General features: G+C 44.1%; 1 pseudogene across 1 annotated transcript in view; it reads right to left on the reverse strand.

The window, feature by feature from the left end:
• LOC310862120 (cadherin-4-like) overlaps positions 1-22,322 on the reverse strand; it is a 45,514-nt pseudogene that overhangs the window by 10,084 nt on the left and 13,108 nt on the right. The window contains exons 4-6 of the transcript in view: positions 20,387-20,576; positions 10,523-10,799; positions 3,649-3,904 (exon numbers count right to left, since the gene is read on the reverse strand). The product of the transcript in view is annotated as a cadherin-4-like (transcript). The remainder of the gene's footprint in view (positions 1-3,648; positions 3,905-10,522; positions 10,800-20,386; positions 20,577-22,322) is intronic.

Genomic DNA, 22,322 nt, shown 5'->3' on the forward strand with positions numbered 1-22,322 from the left:
GCCCTCTGATGAGGATGAAAAGGCAGAAGGCCCAAAGGTCTGTTCGCAGACCCAGGCCTCTAGGTCCACCATTGCATTTTAATTAAGTCTCCCAAACAGTGCTCAATGCAGATTTAATAAAACGTATGTGAAGTCAATTAAGCACATATTGACCCACCACTAATTATATTTAATTTAAGAGACGATCCAGAGTATAACTATTAATTATCCTCCTTTTTCTTATATTTTTCCTAAGAAAAACTCAGGCAGGTTAAGGGCATGTCAGAAAGGTTCTAAAAGCAGATCCAAGACTTTTCTTCAATGGCTTCCTCTTAATCTGTTTTGATTCATTCAGGTTCAGTCTTTTCAGGTGGCTTTCAATTAAACAGTAGGGCTACTCGGACCATTAGAACAAGGTTTTTGGAAGGCAGCTGCAGCATTGTTGTTGTTTACAAATACCCACCATTAGCAACACCGCTGTGGGGCGACTGGCAGTCAGTGGCCAAGACTTTTAATGAAGTGCTTTCTGTTAGTTGGAAAGGTAAACACTTCTTGTTTACCCCGTGTGAATAAACTAAATTAACGTACACTGTGGTGTGAAAGTTGTTCTATTCCTTCTATCACCTTATTTCAAATGTCTCCTCAAGCAAAGGTCTATACTGAAGTTTGTCTCATTTGGGAGTCGACGTGAGCGTGTGGGGACGTGGGGTGAATGTACGACATTTATTTTTTCAAAACCATGACCCTGAGGATGAAAAATGCATGTCTGAAGCTCACGTACAGTGTTGTGGGTAATCATTTATGCAAGTGTCTCCAATCCTATGTGGACCTGAACGTGCAGCATCTGACGGGAGGCATACTTTGGTTAGACATAGCATTGGTCCGACTGGATTAAGGTTGGTGAGGGGTGCGTGCGTTAAGTGTTGGGAGAGGGTTAAGGTTAGGTTTAGGTGTGCTGCCCCGTGGGAAGTTAGGGTTAGGGTGAGGGTTTGAGATATCGGACCAATGGTATGTCTAACCAAAAGCATGCACCCGCATCTGACAGATGATGCACGATACTTCACTCTGCCCTCCTTCGTCCCCCTCCCCCACCCTGCCACCCCCGTCCACACCAATCCCCCAGGTCTGATGAGCACCTGTGGGGTTCAAACAACCACCTGCACTCGTCTCTACCGTCACAACAATCAGGTCTGTTTCACTTTGCTTTCCACTTTCACAACTTAAATCTTCATCACTTATTGTTACTCCACCATCCATTTTACATACAGATATCTACCATTTTGTCATTATGCAAAGAACCCAAACTAATTTGATTCACACAAGCTAAATGTTGTCTCACAAGCAAAAGCATCTTCCCATTCCTCATTCAAATAATCATCTAACGTTTTGATGAACAGGGCAAAAAGTTACATAAATTGCCTCCCTGGCATGCTTGCTGTTATCAGGTCTGTGGAAAGATAAGGCTTGGCTTCTGGCCAAGCCTGAGGCACTGTTGAGAAAAATCTACAGACTCTACGGTGGTGGGCAGGAACCTCACCCTACAGCTCAGCAGCCTTGTGTTTAGAGTGTACAAAATGATTTCTAAAGGGGATCCAATGCCTCCCTGCTTGAAGCAAGCCATCCAGGCTCCTGGTGAATCATAACCACTAGTCCATATCTGCCCGGAGATTTGCTCACTCAAAGTGTTTGGAGACTTTGGGTGATGCACTGTGTACATGCATTGCATTTGTATTGCTGAAGATCCCTAACGAAAGTAGCAGTAGCAACTATTAGCACCATTCAGGTGAATTCATTGTTTCTGTATTCACAGAGAGAAGCTTACAGTAGGTTACACGCACGTGCACGCACACACACACTCTCGCCCTCCCTCCACACACAGACCCGTCTGTTGCTGGCTTGCTGGAAGTTGATGTCTCTCTCACACTTTCACAATAATGTACCCCTACTGTAACTACTGTGAAATTAGCTGTTAAATGTTTTTACACATTATTCTCCTCAGAGAACATGGGGAGGAAAGTGGCTGGTGGAGTTTGAGCATTGAGTGTAAGTATAAGGTATTATTAATGTCACATACGCAGACCCAGGTTTCTGTCTGGCTCCATCACGGCACGCACAGTTGTTATCAACAGAGTTGGTATCAACTGTATCCTGATACTTCATCAGATTATAGGTATAAATCACACACAAGATAATGGATAACAATCTGGGCTGTCTCTTAAAGACAAACTGCGTGCTTGCGTGCATGCGTGCGCACGTGTGTATCCACATATAAGACTCGTCCTGAAGTTTCAAAGCTGTATCCTCTGACAAGGTTTTAAAATGGAAGAGATACACATTGTTAATGTATCCTTTTCTGTTGGTGATTATTATGTTGGAGAGAAGCATCCCTATCTTATGTTTCTTTCCCTTGCCAGAATCACTTTACTCAGTGATTCTGCGTCGGTGTCTACTCTGCATATACGTAGGGGTCCACCTGCATCGCTACTCTGTAATGAGGAGGAAAGATCAATACTTGGCTAAGATGTATTTGTTTTTATATATTTTTCCCTAGCTCCGGTGTTCAATGTTCTAACCCTTCTGAGCAAAGAATTAGTGAAGCGAAGAAAAGAAAGAATAAAGAAAGAGTAACATCGTGCTCTTGAGAGAAAGGCAAGAACAAGAGTGGCACGATGTACAACACCATGCCATGCACTATGCACTGAGTAGAGCTGGTGGTTTGATGGAATGCATTTAAGTCTTATCACATGGTGTTCAATGTGTGATGTAATGGAATACACCTGAGAAGCACCCCTACAAAGATACACAAGATCACAAAGATAAACTATACTTTGACATGACACACGCAAAAAGGTTGATGTACAGTGCACTACTGACAATACTGCAGGTGGATTTTCAATTATGTTGTCAACACGGTTGAAGGGCAGCTGGTCATTTAAAAGTTGGTTTACATTTAAAATCCATAGAGCTTTAGCATAAAGACAGAACGCTGAAGGTAGACAGAATGCTGTGTCATGCCTTTGGGCTGTGGCCTGCTGTGTGTGTGTAAGTGCATGTGTATGTGCGTGCGTGCGTGCGTGCGTGCGTGCGTGCGTGCGTGCGTGCGTGCGTGCGTGCGGTGTGTGCGTGCGGTGTGTGGTGTGTGTGTGTGTGTGTGTGTGTGTGTGTGTGTGTGTGTGTGTGTGTGTGTGTGTGTGTGTGTGTGTGTGTGTGTGTGTGTGTGTGTGTGTTTTTAACCCAGAATTTAGTGCTCCTTATTAACCCTCTTAACCTTGCTACTCAGAGTCCTAGACTGGCTCATAATCTTTGCAGCCTTTGAGAGATGAGCAATGTCAAGATATACTGTAGCCTCATCCCTGCCCCCTGACCTCAAACTGCAGAGGTGGAACTTGGCCAAGCCTTTCTACCTGCTTAATTTGCATAATTATGCAGGAAGGATAATTCACAAGCCGTGCACTTCAATTAGACATCTCTGTGTAGTGTGTACAGGAGGAAATATCCAGCTGGACAACAATATGTTGAAAGAAGAAGATGAAATGACATTGTTTAACCACATGAACTACTGTAGTATCACTATTCTGCAGTGAGCATTCACCGAAAATAGCAGATCAACAAGCTCACAATGTGACACAAAGTGATTTGGTGTAGAGAGGAAAAAGCTTGATTGTGTACTGATGGTCTGTGGCATCTGCAGCCTGTCGGGGTCGGAGGCAGAGAACGTTGTCAGGCTGGTGCCAGCAGGGACACCCTCCTCAAAGCGGATGTGCTTGGGGTTGGTGGGGAAGTAAGGTGGCTCGTTAACGTCCTGGACGGAGATGGTGACTCCCGCTGTGGACTGGAGCGAGGACTGGATGCCGCTGGCCAGGTGGGCCTGGTTGGATACCACCACCGTCAGCATGAAGGCACGGTTCATCTCAAAGTCCACCGGCTAGAGGTAATGAGAGGGATGAGACACAGTAAGACCCAGGTTGTTATGTTCAGTTCTTCTGTAAACAAAACACTGGAAGTTCGGATATACAGTTTATGCCCATATATGGGCTAAAAAGGGACACAGGTAAATGGACAGATACAGAGATCTCCATAATATGGGCACAAAAGGGACACGGACAGACAGGTATAGTAGGGACTTAGACAAAGACACCGACTCAGACATTATTGGTCCGATCGGCGGTGCGACGCAGGTGTCCCAAACCTCTAGTTCATTATAATACCAGATGTAACCTCCTCTAAATCATCCACAGATTAAACCTCTTATCTTTAAACTTCTCTAAACCTTTGCCTCCTCCTCCAACAAATCAACCCCCAAAACCGCCGCCCACCATTTCAACTCTCCACACCTGTAATTACCACCCCTGCGTTGAGTGGTGCAGGCCAGGCTTTTCATAGGCTCTTGTATTGACACTGCCGTGTTCACTTCCATGTGTGTGTGTGTGTGTGTGTGTGTGTGTGTGTGTGTGTGTGTGTGTGTGTGTGTGTGTGTGTGTGTGTGTGTGTGCACGTGCATCTATAGGGAGAGGGGGAGTGAGAGAGATGGGGGGGGGGTAGCTGCTCAATGAAATACACTGCTTGTAGGTGATGCTCAGACATTTTTACATAAGTTTGATGATTATCGACTCAGGGCTCATGTGTGTTGCTTTTACGATAAATGATGAAAGGAGCTCATATGTATGTTGTGATGCCTTATAGTGTTATCAGTGGACGGCGTGTGTAAGGAAGCATCCGAAGGTGCTTATATGTGTACTGTTGTAGAATGTATATTTTTAAATGTTTTACTTAAAGGGAGGTAAGACATGCACATCTGCACACCCACAGTAGGGCAGGTGTTAAGCGAACATCACATATAATCTGAAAACTAAAAGAGAACACTCGCACACTGTGGGCTCCGTTGAATAATTTTGCACTGCGTGTAAACCCTCAGTTCTACAGACAAGGCAATAACTAGGAGTTCCCTTTCCTTTATACCAGGGGTGTCGAACTCAACTTGGGGCGAGGGCCGCATTGGTCAAAAGGTCACTTGATGGGGGCCACAACCAGTTGCGGACGCACGCTCGATGTCTCAGTCAGTCACTGCTATAATATCTATCTATCTATCTATCTATCTATCTATGCTCAGACCCAGCCAGCCAGCCAGCAAGCCACACACATAGTGCTCAGACCCAGCCAGCCAGCCAGCCACACACAAAGTGCTCAGACCCAGCCAGCCAGCAAGCCACACACATAGTGCTCAGACCCAGCCAGCCACACACATAGCTCCGTAAGGGAGTGGTTGCACCACTCAAAAAATCTTCAAAAAACTGAAGAGGCTACTGGAGATTGGAGAACCTGATTTGGACATGATCTGATGCAGGACAATGTCACTATATGACAGAAAGAGAAGATGGGTCTGGCCACATTCATTCACCCCATAATCTCAGTGGAAATTGGGGAACATGTTGTGAAATAAAAAGTCAGAAAACTGGAATGTGGGAAAATGCCTTATTTTTACATTTTCTTAGTTCAAACCATTCCATGATTTCCCCATGCCCACACATCTGTGGGCTCTCTCTCTCTCTCTCTCTCTCTCTCTCTCTGAACAGAAACAAGTCGCGATGCGGCCCCTCCCCCTTCACTACACACACACACACACACACACACACACACACACACACACACACACACACACACACACACACACACACACACACACCTTTGTCCCTATAATGTGCACGGGCTACTGGCACCGTTCCACTTCATATCACGCAAGAGACGCCACACACCAGTAGCCTATAGAAGAGAGATAGTCACTTACTCACTTGTTGTAACTTGTAGGGATGCCACAGAGTGACCATCAGCCAAATCGAATAGCCGACAGCTCTGCCGATTAATAATCGATTAATTGAACCCACCCCCCATATTAATCAATATCAGATAAAACGTATAAGATTTTATATTATGCACATGCCATGGTCACATAACCATTATATGTTGAGTGCATGCTTTGATGGTTACAGTTTTATAATCAGTTTTGATGAGTAAACCTTTGTGGAGATCTTCTCAGTTCTCATTGTATGCTAGTTACTGCCATTCAGGATGGAAAATGAAATCCATTTGGATTTGGGGAGAAGTAGTTTCATAAGGGGCTGGTATGAATGAAGTACTTGATATAAAGAGAACATGTTCAGTTCACTAGTCTACACTCTACTCTACACCTGCCTTCATTTCATCTGATTGTCTGTCTGGCAGGCACTTAACAAGCGATCGTTAACTGTGTCTGTTAGAGAGAGGGGCAGAGAAGAGTGGCTTTGCTCAACTTGATTTATACTTATATTCTCCACTCTGATGAAGGTACATGTTCGATATATCATGCAGAGTTTTTATATTGGTGACAACGCTTAGTGTTAGTTTAAGATTAAGCTTATAAATAAATGAACAAAAACAAAAACTAAGGGAATTTTGTCTGTCATTTCAGTTACAGACACACAATACAGTTTCAGTTAGTGGTTTTTCTTTTCCTTTTCTAGTATTTATTTAGTTCAGAAAATGTTTTTTAACTTTAGTTTTAGTTTTAGATAACTACAATAACCTTAATAGACACTCGGCCACATCGGATGCACCAGGTTGTATTCAAACCTCTAGACTCCACAGAGGTAAGCATGCAGGTATTTTACCACAAACACCCATGTTGTGTAACAACGGGAGTCTATCAACGTGCCTCAAGCCTGGAACGGCCGGTCCGGTGCATCACAGGAACAAGGACACGTAATGCAGAAGGATGAGAGGAGACTAGGGCTGTCCCCGACTAAGGATTTGTATAGTCGACTGATAGATGAATACATTTGCTGTTAGTCGACTAATAGTCGACTGAGCAAAAAAATAATAAAAAAAAATATGTTTTTTTGCCCCAAAACATTGTATATAAAAATACAATATTTACAAAAATATACAAGAATATTGTATTATTCCACTGTGGGGGACATAAACACATTTGAACATTCTGACTGTTCAAATCTCAAATCTGACTGTTCAGTGCGCTGGCCTAATAGACTCCAGAAAATGTCTGTGTTGATAGTCAGGGACAAATTAGCCATTGGGCCAGTGGGGCCGTGGCCCAGGGGCCCTTGGCTCTCAGGGGCCCTTCAGGGAAATTGGACCATAAGGTACTAGGTTTGACACCCTGAAAAGGGCTCCTGGGGCCCTTCATTGGCCATTGATTTTGTTAAATTTAGATCAAAAAGATGATAAAAACACGGAAAACACCAAAATTTGTGCGCATGCGCACTATGGGGGCCCTGCAAAAATTACCGGCCCAGGGGCCCTCGGGGGGTTAATCCGTCCCTGGCTCTAGTGTCCTCAGGACACTAGAGCAGCACGGACATTTTAAGCCTTTTATTAGGTGCTAGTATACAAAAACGACTAATGTTTCGACCTATGTAGTCTTCATCAAAGTCAGAGTGAGACTCAGAGTCATTAGAGTCAGAGTCAGACTCTGATGACATCAGAGTCATCAGAGTCAGAGTCAGACCTCATAGGTCGAAACGTTAGTCGTTTTTGTATACTAGCACCCAATAAAAGGCTTAAAATGTCTGTGCTACTCCAGTGTCCTCTCCTCCTTCTGCACCCATGTTGTGTACTTTTGTGTAGTTTGTGTGCTGTTGTGCAGCGGCGAGGCGTGGCGAGGTGAATACTGTTGTTTAGTGTTGTGTGAAGTGTGGCGAGGTGTACTGTTGTTTAGTGTTGTGTGAAGTGTGGCGAGGTGTACTGTTGTTTAGTGTTGTGTGAAGTGTGGCGAGGTGTACTGTTGTTTAGTGTTGTGTAATGTTATGTATACGCTATAGCCCATGAGTAGTGACCCTGTGGTGTATCCTCAGGCAGCCAATCAACAAGCTGCTCCAAGCTCAAGAATCACTGATAAACAACAACTATTCAGAGCACAGGGGACGCACGCACGCACACACACACACACACACACACACACACACACACACACACACACACACACACACACACACACACACACACACACACACACACACACACACACACACACACACACACACACACACACACACACACACACACACCCTGAGGGAGGGATGCGGATGAGGGATGAGAGTTCAATAACATAATGGCCTCAACCTGTTGCGCATTGCTACGAGCAAACAAATGTGCCATCACCCTATCAAATTTGTTGCAACTGGCTCTGACTTATCCCTGTTCTCCTTGAGGTATACGCTCACTACTCGCTCCTCCCTATTCTGCTCACTCGTCCCCTCATCTTTACTTGAGCTGTCATCCTCATGTGTTCGTCATAATCTGTGATTTACATATCTTAATGAGTCATTTGAGCCGAGGCGGATGATGTTTGTGTGTTTACGTGAACACTTGTTTGTGTGGCGATGCTATTACCAGTGAGGACCCTCCCCAGAGTGTAAATGTGTGACATGTTCTGGTTGAGACCTCAGCCAAGAAGAGCCGGGGTCCCTGGTGGGAGATTGCAACAAACGTAGATGTCAGTGCGATGCAGTGATGTATCTCTGCCAGCAGCAACAGAGGCCCTGGTAAACACTCACAGTAAAAATACCAACGCAGAGCGCCTTCCAGTGACTTCTCGTCTGCCTATCCCAGGTTGTTTGATATGAAGCCGATTAGTGTTGGTAGCCATTCCAGCTCCTGGTCCCCAGAGAGAGTTAAAGCCTTTTTTGTTTATTCTCTGAGACAGTCACTGTTCCCTTGGGAGTCCTGTCTCTTATTTTATGATTTCCTGATAACTTCCCATGGGGTCACTACGGAAGCTTACAGCTGCCCAGCTGCCTGCATGCTGAATTTTACATCAGGGAGCGAGTGGAGAGGAAACGATTATAAAAGGCAGTCTAGAGATAATGAAGAGAAGCAACATTCCAGTGTTCTGTGCTCTGGGCGCTGTGGGAATTAGAGAGGTGTTATTGTCTTCTTTTTTTTTTTACAGTATGAGAATCACATAATTTGCAGGATCCTTGAACACAGGAAGAATACCCCAGGATCGTCAGGTTCATGGGCAATAATTAATTATTTACATGAAGGACTTGCTATAAATTCTAAGTACATTGCTTGCAGACAGACATAGACAGACAGACAGACAGACAGACATACCTGTTCTTATAGATATACTTTGATTTTACCTGCATGTAAAATATAGATAACTGGCAAACAACAACTATTTGAAACTAGGCAGGTGTACACATACTGTACAGTACAGTAATGTGTATGTCTATAAACAGTATATAGTGTACATTTAAAGCATTCAAGACGATGTACAGCCTCAGATCCTCAGATAGTTCCACCTTGTTAACTCACCTTGTCACCCGAGGTGACACGAGGCGGGCTATACCGCATCGTAACATTATGCAAGTATACAGCCTAGGAGTAAAATACGACTTCTTTTGACCATGGGTGGATTAACCCTTCGTAGTGGCCGGTGCTATGACCCGTTTCGGAACAAGTCTGGCCTCACGCAGAATTCTTGGTGGTCAGACCTTTCCTGCTAAATCCTCAGTCAGCTACCTTGGTTGCTTGCTAGATCGCAGTCTGGTTGATGATACTATGACACCAAGCACCATGAGAAAAGTGAACAGCAGAACAATATTGGTAACACTTTAAAGGTCGGGTCTACAATGCATTATAATCACATTTATTATGCATTATAATGTGCTTATAATAAATTATACTTAACTTTAAACTTTGTTTATAATCATGTATGACAACTAATATGCATTATAAAAACAGTGGAACAGCACATACCTTAACTTAGTTATAAAGTGTCTAAGTTGTTATGCATACCTTTTTACGACTGTATACGGAGTATTGTCAAAAATGTGTTTAGCAAAGATCTGCTGGTCACAGACAGACACACGGATACACACTGTGCAAAACATAGTCTCTGCCATGCCTTCGGACTGGTGGAGACACAAATCTATGAAATAAGTAATGAAACTAAAAGTGTAAATGGGTATGAAGCATTAGACAGTGTGTCAGAGTTTAACTCTACCAGAGCAACTGTGTTGTTGCAGCCATTTTACCACAGTACATTATGGCTACATAAAAAAACACTGCATTGTAAATGAGAAATCAATACCCAATTTCCTACAATGGGTTCAACAGCTATTGTGTTGCAAGTCTGCACGCTTGTGTGTTGGCTGTGAAGGACACAGGTCTCCAATCCTTCATTTGGACATAAAGGATTTTTTTTCAGAGGCAAATGACCACAATCTGTCCTCAGCGGCCTCCCTGGACTATTGACGTTAATAACCATCCTGATGGCAAAACGCCCATCTGATACCACATGGCGATATGACACCACATTGTGTGTGTGCAATACAACATTAACATTTATGGGATGAGAGGCGTGTTACATGCTCATTGGTTGGCATTTTACTTTTAAGAATGATTATAAAAAAAGACAGGTGGTGGATTCGATTCCGATGTAGAGCGTTGCTGCTCAAAATGTCATTACCTTTGAAGATTGGAAATAATTTTAAAGACAACTACTTGGTGTGCAGATTTTACGGTGTCAATTTAACACTGCACATACCTTCACCACGATGACCTGAATGCCGTCATTGGAGACGGGGTCTGTGCGGATGGTGAAGTGTCCGGCGGGGTCTCCACTGATGATCCGGTAGACGGCCTTACAGTTGGGCGAGTGAGGCTGGTCGGCATCGATCACAGTCAGGTTAGCCACTGCCACGTCCACCCTGTTCTCTGGAACCTCACTGGTAAACTGAGAGAGAGAGAGAGAGAGAGAGAGAGAGAGAGAGAGAGAGAGAGAGAGAGAGAGAGGAGAATGTTAGCACTGTGCTTCAATCCGTCTATATCTTGGCTAAGTTGGCTGGAGCTGCAGCCTTCTGGGATCTTTCACTTTCTGTTCCAGTGTCAATGGCTCCACTTTCCCTTCCATTCCCAATTGCCATCCTAGCCTAGAGAGCAATAATATCCCGTGGATGGAACGTGTAGAGACAGACAGAGGGCTGCAGTGACAGAGGCTCAAGCAGCTGTAAGTCTGTATATGAGAGGTTTGAAGATGTCCTCCTGCTCTACAAATGTGCTTTGTCCTGATAAGCCTAATGAAGAGTGAAGCTTTGTCTGTCATCTGTATGTTCTGTTGGGATTGATCAAAGCTATATCCAGACTCGGGGGATTAAAGCAGAGAGAGAGAGATAGAGATGGATGTACCATGTACCGTACAATAGTGACATGTACCCATCCAGATATACGTCCAATGTCGTCCATCAAAAAACATCGTCCATCCTATTCGTCACATCTCACCGTAACAGGCTTGTGTGTTGGGAACAGGCAACAAGAGTTACTGAGCTGCTTATGAGTGTAGGATATCAAATGTGTCAGGAGAGCTGTTTCACTCTCTTAAATTACTTACTTAAGTCAACACACGTCTGGGTTGTCTCAACACATTGCACTGAATAAGGAGGCATGCATTGGGACACTTATGTACAAGAGCTTGGAAGCAGCAGGCTATATTTGTACATCTCCAAATGTTATGATGAATTGAAAATGTTGGACCCCCTTGTAAACAAATGCAATGCTTTATGGTTAACAGTTTTTGTATTGAGTTGTGCTTGAAATGTACTGCATAGTGTTAATAAATACTTCAATCAATCAAAATGGAATTTTCAGTGAAGACCTTTTCACGCTAGATCTCTTCCCACAATGTGCCTGACTGTCGGAAAAGGTTCCCTGCGCCTTCATTGAAATGTCTTGTGGCGTTTGCAACAAAACTAACTTTACGTTAGCCTCGGTACCAGGCTTTCATTTTTGTTGGTGCAAAAATTGAAAGCCTGGAGGAACGCATTGGCCGCTCTGGTCTAAAAGTGGGAGTCAACCCTTCCGGGTGGGCGTCGCTCCAAATGATGTGACGTAGCGCTGCACTAGGGGGGAGAGGAGGGGCCGGGGGTGACGGACAGATCGATGAGATCCAATCAGGGCGTGCGCAAATCTCAGCCGCGACCCGCCCCTCTAGACCAGAAACCTAACACGTTAGCTCAGGCTAACTTTACGTCAACAGGCTTTTCATAGTAACTGAGGAAAGCTTTACTGTTCAGTGCTCAGATCCGGTCACCTACTAAAGCCGTCATCACAAATTTGATGATGTCAGCACATTTGGGCTAGTGCTATGGCAATTTTTCGTGTTTTTTCGTGTTTTTTTGCAAAACTAATGCTTGGAATAGATTCAGCATCATGAAAACCTTTTTTTGCCTTCTATAGGTTGTTAATGGTATGGTCACATATTATGCCAATTATGAAAATTGCTCAACATAATTATGCAAGTTAGCATCCGGCAGTTTCTAAATGCTGGGGACGCATACTCAACATTTCTAACATAAAACCTTGGTGTACTCAACATGTCCGGGTTCACAATGGGGCTCTATGGGCTGGCAAATAGACTATAAATATAAATATTTTATAAATATTTTAAGTTTCCTATACAGTATATAACTTTGAAACATAGATTATTTACGTCACCAACAACAATGGCACTTTATTAGACTCCAGGACCACAGACAACTCCTACACAAGTTGTGTTGTAGACACCAGCGGCACGGAGAGCTCCTACACTAGCTGGTATGGCCCTAATTTATCAATTGAGTGTAAAATCTGCCACAGATTCGAGTGCAGGTTTCGTAGTACACCCACGTCGCCACGGCATTTATAAAGTGATCGCAAACAGCTGATCCTTCCTTAATTTCGTTCTGACGTTAATAAATGTGACGGCTGAAATCTATCTGGCACGCCCTATGAAATCAAGCCTCGCCCTCGTTTTTGTGACATGAACACATGCAATACGTCCTGGAAACCCTGGTTACAGGAAAAAAAAAAAAGGTTCTCCCGTGCCTTGCTGCCCACCTCACCCCCCTCTCTCATACACACACACAGACGCACGCACACGCAACTTGCAAGCCCTGCCCAACTAACTGGTGTGTTGTTAAATAAATAAAGAACGAACACCTGCATAAATTAAATAAAGTTGTAGGCCTACCCTGTCTGTTTCCCTCTCACCTCGCTTGCCTTGCTGTCATGCACGCACGCACGCACCTACATGACACATCGACATCGCATCGCCATGAATGGAATACGTTTGTAGGCTGGCCTATATTAATTTTACCCATTCGTGCGCAGTGCACGGCGAAGGCGTGAGACTGCGCACTGCTGTGATAAGTCCTGTGGGTGAGTGTCAGTGATGCCTGCATGAGAGATAGGCTATCATGTCGTCAAGGCAGTCATAATCAACGTTGTAGTGATTTGATCATTGATGAACGAATCATAAACATATGGATGAAGGCTTGCCGCCTGCATGTGTGCTGGTATGTGTTGGCGACGCACGCCGCGGTCCCGTCCTCCCGACCCCCTAAAATTATCTCACTTTTATCTGAACTGTCAAAGCACTTATTTAAATGGTGAATGATTAAGCCCCCTACGCCTATAGCCTGCTACAATTGCAAATAGGCAAGCTGTATATGCTTGTCATTGTCACTTGGAAATAAAGGCGTGCAGTGCATTTATGCCTTTTTTTATAATATCACTCAGACAGTACAGTGATATAGGCATCTGATGTCATGCCACATGCGCTCCCAAATCATCTCACAAGTGCGCTCGCATAACAAGGCCAGTAAAGCACTGTTAGATTAAGCACAAACTAATACATTGTAAACATGTTATATTGTTTTTAATTTCGCAAATTTAATTACTTGTAAAGTTGGAAATCTCTCTTTTTCTTTTTTTTTACATGTATATACATAGTTTTATATTAACATTTTAGGATTGAAAACATATGCTTAGATGCCTGTGACAGCGTGTCAGCAGTTCAGACAATGCTGCTCCACTTGTGTACGACAGAAAAACAGCCAGTATACGACAGCTCCCGACCAGACGTGACTTTTTGTCCTACTCAAGTTCAATTTCAAGCTTTGGCGGAAATGGTAAATGCCAAAAAATTCGGTAATTTTGGCGTGCACCCATATTTTGGCGTATGCACGGATGATAAATGAGGGCCTATGTGTTGACAACAGCACCACGGAGAGCTCCTACACAAGCTGGTATGTGTTGACAACAGCACCATGGAGAGCTCCTACACAAGCTGGTATGTGTTGACAACAGCACCACGGAGAGCTCCCACACAAGCTCCTGTGAGTCCTGTTGAGCGGTGCTTGTGTGTGCCCCCTATGACGTAGTGGGTGTCACAGTACACTATGATGTAGTGGCAGCCAAGTCTATGGACTTTTTACAGAACTTTGATGACTTCATCATGATGAAAGCCACCGCTCACTTCACACAAGTGTGATTTTCCCCAACCCTGTTGAATGGTATCTATATATGCACATTGTTACCACTTACCAATGATACTAATGAAGGCTCTGTTCCATTTAGTGTAGCACAGTGGTTCTCTGACCTTTTTCAATTCAATGACCCCCATAACAAATGGAACCAAATGGGCCCGTAAAATGTGGTTCCACTCATACCCCCTCAAGGAACCATGAGTGTTTCACACTGTTCAGCAGTGTAGACTCTGTAAAGTGAGTGTAGATCACTGGTGTAGCAGAGTAAGCCAACATGCACAATGTCAGCACCCTGACTCTGTTTGACCAGAATGGAAGAGAGCCTTGATTAGAATCATTGGTAACACCTGTGTGAAAGGGAGAGGCCCAATTTCTGTCCAACATGGTTGCTCTGCCTATTCAGGTTCATGGCTGTAGACTGGTCGGGTGGGTATCAGCCAGGCCTGCTGTTTTTTGCTGCTGATGGATCTTCCTCTGTTCTCCTTCTCTCCCACAGAAAGTGTCCCAGTACACCCACCTTATCGTGCAGGCGATGGACATGGGGGGGCAACCTGAACTTTGGTCTCTCCAACACGGCTACAGCCATCATAATGGTCTCCGGCATCAACGACAATCCCCCCATGCTCACCTCCAGAACCGTGAGTGATGGGAAGGAAATGAGGGTGGTGAGGGAGGAGCCTAAAGAGAGATAGAGGGAAGGAAAGTGTGAATGATGGATGGAATGATGGGGAGGGGGGTGGGGGGTCGACAAATGAAGATAGGAGTAACTGAGGAAGTAAAAATAGAAGTGATGGAATATAGAGAAACAAAATATACGAATATATACGTAGCTAGCAGATAACGTCCCATATAGCGGGAGTGTACGAATATGTAGCTGGCAGAAAAATAATTAAGAATGAGATGCATGAGATTAGCCTCTCCTATATTCAGATATTAGTGTAGATTTTCGTTCTACACAAACATTAAATTCCCATTGACAATGAATGGAGAGTTTTATATCATATCATGTCTGAGTAAATATAGGCATAGTGTCAGACTGACCTCATGCTTCGTTCTATGCATGAGGAGTCCAAGCTGCTTCTTTTCACCTGACCTGACCTGAGAGTTTCCCCGGCCGGACGTAGCACGTGGAAGGAACACATTATTCCGACCAGTTCCTTTCCCCTCTATCAGGCGCCCCGGCTGGCCAGGGCCAGGGGAGGTAGTTTTTGTGAGGGTACCTACCCTATAGGGGACACGGAGAGAACATGCAAACTCCAGGCAGAAAGGCCCTTATGGGTACTGATGACGCAGAGGAGAGAACACGCCCCCAGCGCCCACAGCGGGAATCGAACCCTGGACCTTCTAGCTGTGAGGCGAATCCTCATGGTGTCTATTTTACGTCATGATGATAAGAGCGCCCCTCACTTCACACCGGTGTGATTTTGTAGCTTTTGACCCCACACTTCTCAATATTTGCCATTGACAATAAAAGGAGAAATTAGGTCAAATGTCCGCCAAATACGACGTAAATTTCTGGCAACAGGCAACAGCCAGACAAAATCATTCCTTGAAGAAGACCTACTAGGTCGAAACGTTGGATTCTTGTCAATAAATATACAGCATCGTGACTACGAGTGTGCAGCCTTTTTCTTATTTTAACAGGCAACAGCCAGGCATTCTAAATGGCCAGTATGAGATGATGCATGATGATGTACGATGATAAGAGCGCCCCTCATTTCACACGGGTGTGATTTTTTGATACAGATAATGCACATGCACCCCATCTCTCTCACACACATGCATGCACGCACACACACACACACACACACACACAGACACACAAAGACACGTAGGCCTAAGTAATCTATCGACCATCACGATGTTAACAGGAGTGATTACATTACAAAAGGTCATTGTGAAGAGTAGACAAAGGTAAGAATCAAATAGGAAAGGAATATATGGAATGATTCAGTGCAACAGTGAACACTGAAGGAATTAGCCCTAGTATCTATACTGTCTGTGATGCCAGAATAAATAGCTTAATGGTATGATGAAGAGTCTCTATACATCCAGGTGTCTGTTTAGCTTCAGGCTTAGCTTCGTGTGTGCATATATGCACTGATGGGACAGACGGCCAGACAGTGTGTGTGTGTGTGTGTGTGTGTGTGTGTGTGTGTGTGTGTGTGTGTGTGTGTGTGTGTGTGTGTGTGTGTGTGTGTGTGTGTGCGCGTGCGTGCGTAAGGATAGATCTCTGATACTGTAAGGTGCTTAGCACTGCAACTGTAATCACAGCAGCTGTGGCAGTACCTACCTGCAGCAGGCCTATAGCTCTAGGAAGGCGCTAACAGATTAGCATTATCATTCACCCTGGGGCCATTAAGACCCACACGGTAATGAGCATGCGCGGCAGCGCGGGTGTGTCAGCGTGTGTCAGCCAAAGCGTACATCACAGAAAACTGCTAGCTTTCCACATTTAACATATTTCCTGATTCAACCACACATTAACCACTGAAGGTGTAAATTCATAGGATGAATTGATTGGATGAGCACCACCAAGTGATTGTGAAGAAGAAGAGACATGGATTGTTGTGAATGAAGTCTTTCTTGACATCCCCAACCCGCACCCCTCGTCTCCATTAGGATTCTTGTGACATCAGAATAATGGCTAAAAGGTGGAGTGCCATGATTTTTTCATCCGCTAAAACATGATTATCAGGTATATGATTATACTAGGAGAAAGATGATTTTCAAAAAGGTGTACAACATTGTTAAAATGACATTTTTATGTGGACATGCCAACAAGTTAATTAAGAATACATGCCTGGTTTGCCTGGTGGGTGGTGATGGGTGGTGATCCACCTGAACTGAAGCCACAGCTGTTAATAATAATCCCCCATGATAATTGGGAAGGGGTTAGGGGAGGGGATGATATCGTGATGTCACCATATCACTAGCCTGACCTAAGCAGAGACATTTCTGGCCTAGATGGGAGGGTCGCGCCTCAGAAATGCGCGCACCCTGATTGGATCTCATCGATCTGTCCGTCACCCCCGGCTCCTCCTCTCCCCCCTAGTGCAGCGCTACGTCACATCATTTAGAGCGACGCCCACCCGGAAGGGTTGACTCCCACTTTTAGACTGGTTCAGCCCACGGCTTTTTCCAGGCTTTCATCTTTCGCGCAGACGAAATGAAAGCCTGGGTATCGAGGCTACCATATCACTGTCATTTCGATTGGGCCTTTTGACCTGGGCCTCGATTGGGCCTTTTGAGAAACCAAAAAATACACAGGGAAGACATATGTCAATATTCTAACCACACCTGGGGGTCTATTAGAGTAATGTTAACTCCATAGACGCATACAAAACAGAAAAAGTACAAAAAACACGGCACTCCATCTTTAACGCAGTGACCAGTAATAGATTAGTATTATCTAACTGTATTTCAATGTGTTTAAGTGCATTTCCATCATCGCCACAGAAACAAGTTAATACTATCATGGATATTGATGATGAATTAACTTTAGTGGACGACTTGGAGCTGTGAGGAGCTGAGCACTTTTCACCCCATAAATCATCCAGTTTAACAGTGGGGTAACATAAAAACATTTTGTTGAGAATTCAGGGCCATTATGCAAATATCTACTGTTTACAGTAAACCCTATACATCTACAAGTGTCCCACAAATAGAAAGTTTCAGGGATTTGTCTTTAATGTTGATGATTAATATTTCATGCCTATCAGAGCCTGCCCTATTTTCCAAGGCGGCTGTGCGCGTGCGTGCGTGCGTGCGTGCTAGCGTGCGTGCGTGCACACTCCCTGGATGCTTATTCAGATCATCATACTACATGTATGCATTATTTGCACGTTAGATAGACCATAGCCAGATAAAGCCGGATTCTATAGACACTCTCTTGTCACCTCCCGCCTGGAATACTGTAATTCCCTTCTTTTTGGTCTCCCCCACAAACTCCTCCATAAACTCCAACTAGTCCAGAACGCTGCTGCCCGTATCGTCACCAGAACCCCTGTCATCAGTCACATCACCCCTGTTTTACACCAACTCCACTGGCTCCCCTCTGATATTAGAAACGGACTCCATCACCATTTTCCAAACTCGCCTCATAACCCACCTGTTTAGGCAAGCATATGGCTGACCTTTGTTGTCTTCTGCTGCAAGCTGTGCATGCCTAAGTTTTGTTTTGTGTCCCCCAAGTGCCTCCCCAGGCAGTGCCCCCCCCCCCCCCCCCCCCAAGTGGGCACTGTCCTGGTATTATAGTAATCATTCTTTATTATTCCTGGCGGGAAATGTGTTCATATTGGACAATGACAAATGCGGCTTCATCTTTGGGGACAACACAGCATCACTTTGGTGGGGCCGCTGAAATTCCACTGCACTCAAGTGCTGTTTGCTGCTCTGATACTGGATTTGTGCCCCCCTTCCCCTCCCCCCTCCATCTCTCCCTCTCTCCCTCTCTATCTCTGTCCACGAGTGTGGTTAATGGGCAGCAAGAAGGACAAGGCTCAGAAGCTGCCTTTCGGGATAATGCATCACGTCACTAGGATTCTCAATTACACTCCCAGCATCTCTCTCACCTGCTAATTACTGAGTAAATATCCCAATTAGACCGTGACTCCACATCAGGAGAACCAGACAGCCCTCCTCTCGGCTCCGTCTCACCAAGACGCACGACTCCAGCCCCACATGCATGTGCACCCTCATTAACACCCCCACTCAGCAAGTATAGACAATGACACACACACACACACACACACACACACACACACACACACACACACACACACACACACCCACACACACACACACACACACACACACACACACACACACACACACACACACACTTTTTCATGTGTCTGGCCGTCTGTCCCATCAGTGCATATATGCACATTGCTCTCTCTCACTAATTAAACAAGGGAGTTATATATAGAGCTCTTCTGCGGTGACAATTAACACCACAACATCCTACACCTTCCTCTGGAGGACTGCCATCGTCGAAGCTGTCACAAGTCCAGCAAGGAGCCTCGCGGTCCTTCAGCAGCAAAAGTACCACAGTATGTTAGGAGACCGAGGGAGAGACAGGGATGTGGATGAAGTCAAGGACAGTGCCGACAAGCGCAGGCCCAACGGCAATGGACATACGTGTTAATAGGAACTTCAATTCCAGCACCGCAGGAGTTTGCCCCATGGTGTAGATATGATTATATTGCTTTTGTATTGTGTGTTGTATTGAGTGTTAAGTGTTACGGGATTTTTTTTCTTATCGTCCCTCTCTATCGTTTTCACGCACGCACGCACACACACACACACACACACACACACACACACACACACACACACACACACACACACACACACACACACACACACACACACACACACACACACACACACACACACACACACACACACACACACACACACACAATGTGTTGTTAATAGGTCTGTCAGTGGAGACAGTTTAGGGAGATGATCTGTCAGAGAGATTTCCTTACAGAGTCGTTGTTGGCACATCCGTGTGGACCATGTCATATGAGAATAAACACATTTGGATCTTGTCATAACTTATACAGCTCTATAAACAAGGTGATCACAGAGGGAGGCAATTTAATTAAGAAAAAGGTTGAGCTGTGTTTGACAAATGGCCACCGAGCATCACATCTCTAAAGAATAAACAATGCATTCGGTTTGGCTGTTCCTGCACAATAATCTGTACAAATATCTGTAATTTTGCTGCCAGTGCACCAGATATTGAATTCATATTAAATAAGATTGATTTATTCCTATTATCTAATTCCATTTAAAGTTTTCTTTTACCTTTATTGATAGATATGCAGTAGACTGACAGGAAATGGAGAGCAAACGTCGTCGGGTTTGGGATGGTCATTCATGTAATGCTGCTGAGTATGCACAACCTTTACTGTGAAGTGATTTTATTTAGTTTTTATGTTGCAAGTCATAGTGCAAAACAAGTTTCCCTTCAGATAAAATAGAGTTAAACTTAAAGTCGGACTTGAGCATCGATTAGCAAAAAACATCTCAGCTTTGATATGATGTTATTTACAACAACACACAACCTCAAGTGTTCTATTGGTTATATAGACCACAGACGAGAACAGAAGTAGGAGCACTGACCTCACGATCGAGACCTGCCGCCTCAGTCACGATGTCTCTGCATGGTGAACATGTTGGGGATAGGGCTGTGTGGCGTCTGGGACAGAATCCGGTAGCGCACCATGCCATTGGCCGTGGTGTTGTCATCAGCATCGACCACAGACATGTGCATCACATATGGACGAAGAAGCCATCTGTCAAAATGGCTATACTGTACAAGCAGGCTAATGTGATGATATCTTTGTGTGTCTTCGAACACTGGAACGACGAAGATATTGGAGAAGCAACAGTGTCAGGTTTTAAATCACTTCTGAAAGCACATTTTTACAGACTAGCGTTTAATTGAAATGAATGCTATTGTCGATTCCTTTATTGTGTAAAACGTGTGTTTATTATTGTATTATTGCAACTGACTAAGACTATCATAAGTAGCCTACACAGATAAAAAAAACTAAAAAAAACTTGATCCGTTTCTTTTTGCAGTAACTCAAATCTCTCTGTTATACATAAATACTATGTCTGTCTCAGTCTCTCTCCGCCCACTGGTTTGGAGGCCAGTCTAATTGCCAGAGATAGTGTTATCATGCCAGTGACAGCCTCTGTCCAAGGATAACCGCGGTGCCCATTTCAAACTTCATTACATTTCAAAGCAACATTTGTCAACGACTCGGCCAAAGGGAGTTATCTAATGGACTCTCTGGGACAACAGGGATGTCGGATATGAAGTGGCGGATCGAGAAAAGAGAGGAGCTGCACATTTGGTTTGATTCCAAGTTGAAACACTATGAATCTCCTATCCATCTCTTTTCCTAAAGATAGACACATCGCCTGGGTAATTTCATTAAACTGCACTCTTTGGGGGTTTAAAGTGGACCCTTTGTACAGCCGTCCTGCGCTGTGCCTGATGGGATTATGTCGGGTTAATGACTCTACAGTTTTTCACAATCTTCTCAATATAAATTTTAGTTCAGTTCATATTTCAAAACCTTGGATACAATCTTCACAACAGCTAATCAAAAGTTCCATTATTTCAAAACTCTACAGATTTTTGTTATTTATTTTTAATTGCTTGGATTTAATGAACAGAAACCAGAGATCATCCATTCACTGAATCAAATAACAAGTTCATTTTGGCACAACGTGCCATCAAATTTGGGCCAGGTTTCAGATTGATCTGAGACCACTTTTATTATCAAATGAAAGTTTATATTGTATTATATTGTATTGAAAGAAAGTAAAAATGAGAGAGAGCACTATGAGGTTAGATATAAAATAAGTCAGTGGTGCTGCACTGTGGTACATTTAAAACTCAATCTCCTTTCCCTCCCCACATCCCTCTCTTCTTTATGAACACTAATAGCTGGATAAATGAACATCCAGCACAGGACATTGAGGACAAGATCCTCCAACTCTGCCTTGTAGCCCCGAACCCCTTTAACACAACCTTATATACTATTAGCTGACCTGAAACAGCCTTTCTTAAACTTAATTCCTTCCTTTAATGTTTTGTTGATTCATTATTTAGCCATCTGTGATATTGCTGGCCGTTGAGTAGACAGGTCCACAAGTACTTTTTAGGCTTTTGTTTTACCTTGAAAGTAGCAGTGCGAATGTGCAGTGCGAGTCAGCGACAAAGTACAAAAATAAATAATACTGCCCAAAACAACGTTCCAATAAAACAAAACAAACTTGAAAAACTATATACAATTAAGAGACAAGCAGGAACTGGTACAGGCTTTTCCCTGGCTGGCAGTTCTCCCCTGTTGTCTCTTACCTAGCCTCAAGTGAGACTGAACCCACTCGACCTGCAGCAATCCTGCTCTTAAACAGGTGGGGCAAACCATCCTCTAATTAAGTAAGTGGTCATTAATCAACTCGCTACACGGCTAACTAAGCCTATGAGTAATTATTCCACATTACTATATATAT

The sequence above is a fragment of the Protomyctophum parallelum genome, assembly GCF_964188405.1.
Source record: "Protomyctophum parallelum genome assembly, chromosome: 7".
In the NCBI taxonomy this organism is placed as follows: Eukaryota; Metazoa; Chordata; class Actinopteri; order Myctophiformes; family Myctophidae; genus Protomyctophum; species Protomyctophum parallelum.